The following is a 3,722-nucleotide window of genomic DNA, read 5'->3' on the forward strand; positions in this document are numbered from 1 at the left end:
ATACTGGCTTTGGGGGAGCCTAGGCAGTTTGGATGCTCAACTTACTAAACCTGGATGGAGGTGGGCGGTCCTTGGACTTTCCACAAGTCAGGGAACCCTGATTGCTCTTCGAGCTGATGAGGGGGAGGGACTTGATGGGGGAGGGGGAGGGAAATGGGAGGCAGTGGCGGGGAGGAGGCAGAAATCCTTAATATATAAATAAATTTAAAATAAAAAAAAAAACAAAAATCTCTCAGGAGATTCTAATGTGATCTTTGTGTTTCCCCTCACTCCCTCTCTCTTCCCTCTCTCTTCTCTTTATTTTCCTGCTCTGTTTCTTTCCCTTGGGTACTCCCTCTCTCTGCATGTCACTGCTCTGTAGGTAGGCTCTGACCAAAATCAAATGCCTCTTCCTCACTGACCCCACAAAGCAGATATAGTTCCTTGCTGCTGGATCCATCGTGAAGTCGCCTAGGTGCAGCTGCATGGATCCAGGTCTATATCCCCAAAACAGGTCATAATTTCTTTAGTAGTGCCCAAACTGTTGTGGGAATGTTGTGTATACTACAACATTGCACCCTTACTCCGTTTTACAAGGTATACACGATATTACCCCTGGATTATAGGTGTCACCGACATATAGAAGAAACTCCAAGATTCCCACCCCCTTTCTGTAGAGCTCAGAGCTGTGAAGCAATTTTACACATGTATTTAAAATATTGATTGAATGATCTATTAGTAGGTGCCATCCAATTTGGGTCCTTTAAAAGTGGAGTTTTTCTCTAATTAGCACAAGGATGTTACACATATGAAGATACTCCGTATGTTGTTGTTGGCTTTGCTTGTGTGAGGGGACATGTGACATGGAATGTAAGTGACTTCAAAGAAAAGGCGGATACCATGACTTTGAGTGGCAAAGTGACCTCAGACACATAGCAACAAGAACCAGTATTCTGGCCTGGCGGTAGTAGCACACGCCTTTAATCCCAGAACTCAGGAGGCAGAGGCAGGTGGATCTCTATGAGTTCGAGGCCAGCCTGGTCTACAAGAGCTAGTTCCAGGTGTTAGGGCTCCGCCAGCCCGAGCAGCCGCTTCGCCCCGGACCCGCTTGGCGGCCTGCTCGCCGGGGACACGCGACATATTTTTAGAATAAAACCAGGACAGGCTCCAAAGCAACAGAGAAAACCTGTCTCAGAAAACAAACAAACAAACAAACATACAAACAAACAAACAGTGTTCTGTCAGCACAGTGGGTGGACTGGGAAGTCCAAGGTTCTCTATAACCTCCAGATTAGAAGCCAGCCTCCATGGACCTCAGCTCTAAACTCTCCAGAGAACAGTTGATACATGGATGGTATGGCCAGGGGCTAAACTCAGAAAACTTTGTTACACAGCAATAGAAACTCCACCTTGGTAACCAGCACCACATTAGATCAGAGAAAGCAAAAAATTAGGGACTAAAGTGCAGCCAGAGCAGGCCAACAGCTCTTCTAGATTACAGTAAGCCCCTTGGCCATGACTGAGATGCTTCCACCGAATATCTAAACCACAGCTATACTATGAAACTATTCACTATGCTTTTTTTTTTCTATACATGTTTACTCGTTTAGAAGCATCCCTAAGTTTTCATCACACTCTGTGGCTATAATGATGTCAGTTCAAAATGCAACAGCAAAATTGGCACAATCTCTCCATGTTTATGATTTCATGGATCACACTTCCCACAATGTTAAGCACAATTGGCATAGTTACCTGCCATTGAGAAGAACTTTCTTCACAATCTCATTTGACAGGAAGCACTCTGTGAATTCTCTTAGGCAGATGAGAATCACTAAAACTAATTTTGCACCAGAGGATCAAATAAAACAAGTATTACTTTAACACAAGCCACCGGTCACAGTGACAGTCAGTTTGCTCTCTTGGACATCTATAAAGTGACTAGAGGCCTTGCATGCATGTAATGTGCATATGCTGGGTCACAGGTTGACTTTCAACCAAGGGGTTGAGTTATAGAATGCATATGCCAGGTCGTGAGGTGATATACAGAGTTTGTATGTGGGACTGAGTAACAACTCATGCTCTTGCAAGACATAAAGGGATGCATAGGATTTTGTCACATCATTCACAATGGTGCACAATTCAAAAATTAGGAATCATTTCTGAAATTTTCTACTTACTACTTTTGGATCATGTCCTGTCACTAATAATGGAATACACAGATTTTAGATAATGGGGAGATAATTTTACTTTTAATTTACACCCCTAACATCCTAGCTGCACTGAATAGTCAACCCCATACTAATTTCTCTGACTCATGATCAATATTTTGTAATTAGACCTAATTCATTGACTCTTCTTGAGGTTTCCAGAAGGCCACATTATCCCTTAAGTGAAAGCTTTAAGTAGGATTTCATCGCGTTTCCCAGAACTTACTCTACTTCAGGTTACACTGGGGCAAGATAGCTTGTGTACACAGATTTGTAGTTGATATTGTCAAGTGAGTGTAATGCCACACAGGGGAAGGTCTACACTACTTAAGGATAAACTTGTTCACTGCCTGTGCTTAGTCCCATGTTTTAATTCTTTTAAAATTTCTACGTGTACATATGTGTGTCTCTGTGAGTGTATGTGTGTGCTGGTACATGTACTTGTGAGTGTCCTCAGAGACCAAAAAAGGATCTAAGATCTTTTAGACCTGGAGTTATATGTGTTTTCTGGATATCTGACTTGTTACATGTGCCCTGGGATCTGAACTCTGGTCCTAATGATTATGGAACAAGTGTTTTTAACCACTGAGCCTTCCATTCAGCCTCTTAGCCTCAGTTTGATGCCTGATCTATTTTCAGGAACAGTGCTCTTTCTTTGGAATCTCTGGTCCTTCAGGATACACAGATCACTTAAGATTTACAATTATTTTCTTTCACAGTAGAACAAATATCTTTGATTTACTGGTTTCTTTCAGTAATCTTTTTAAAACATTACTTTCTGAACTTAAAACCACAGATCAGTTACATTAAATGTTTTCCAAATAATATCTCATTGAATCTTCTCATGGCAGCCCTTTTATTTCTATGTTACAGGTAAGTCAACTAAGGAACACAATTCTGAAGGCATAATCTCTCTGAGGCATACAACTGATAAAGAGAAATGAGGACTAACCTGGTCTTTTTGACTTCTAGGCTCCTGCTTCAAATTAAAACCTATTACTTTACTTTTCTTTAAAGAAGCCCAGGAAGTCCAGATTCTCTCCTTGAATAGGTACTGTGTGCTGCACTCAAATGGCTCATGTCTGTTACAGCCGGGTCCTCAGACACCTCCCCAGCCTGCTCTGCTGTGCACCACAGTTACATGTCAACAATATAAATATATGTAAATAAAAATTCTGTTGTCCTTATTGATGTGTGTTTGTATGTGACCTCACTAATTTAAGGATAATTAAGATGTAAAAACCACCTATTTGTGAATCAATTTTTAATCATACTACTAAGTTCATGGGAAAAGAACATAACACCAGTTCTCCAGTGACATCTGTAAATCCCCTGTTTTCAGATAAAGGAAAAATTTATGTAAGTATACTCAAAATATCTCTTCCTCTTATCTAAAGGCTTGATGAAGCACTCTGTGTCCTAATAGTAACTATGTTTGTGATGTATCAGTAAGCTGTTCTTCAGCTATGTTTGTGAGTGTATCAGTAAGCTGTTCTTCAGCTATGTTTGTGAGTGTATCAGTAAGCTGTTCTTCAG

Source organism: Microtus ochrogaster, linkage group LG5 (assembly GCF_000317375.1).
Source record: "Microtus ochrogaster isolate Prairie Vole_2 linkage group LG5, MicOch1.0, whole genome shotgun sequence".
In the NCBI taxonomy this organism is placed as follows: Eukaryota; Metazoa; Chordata; class Mammalia; order Rodentia; family Cricetidae; genus Microtus; species Microtus ochrogaster.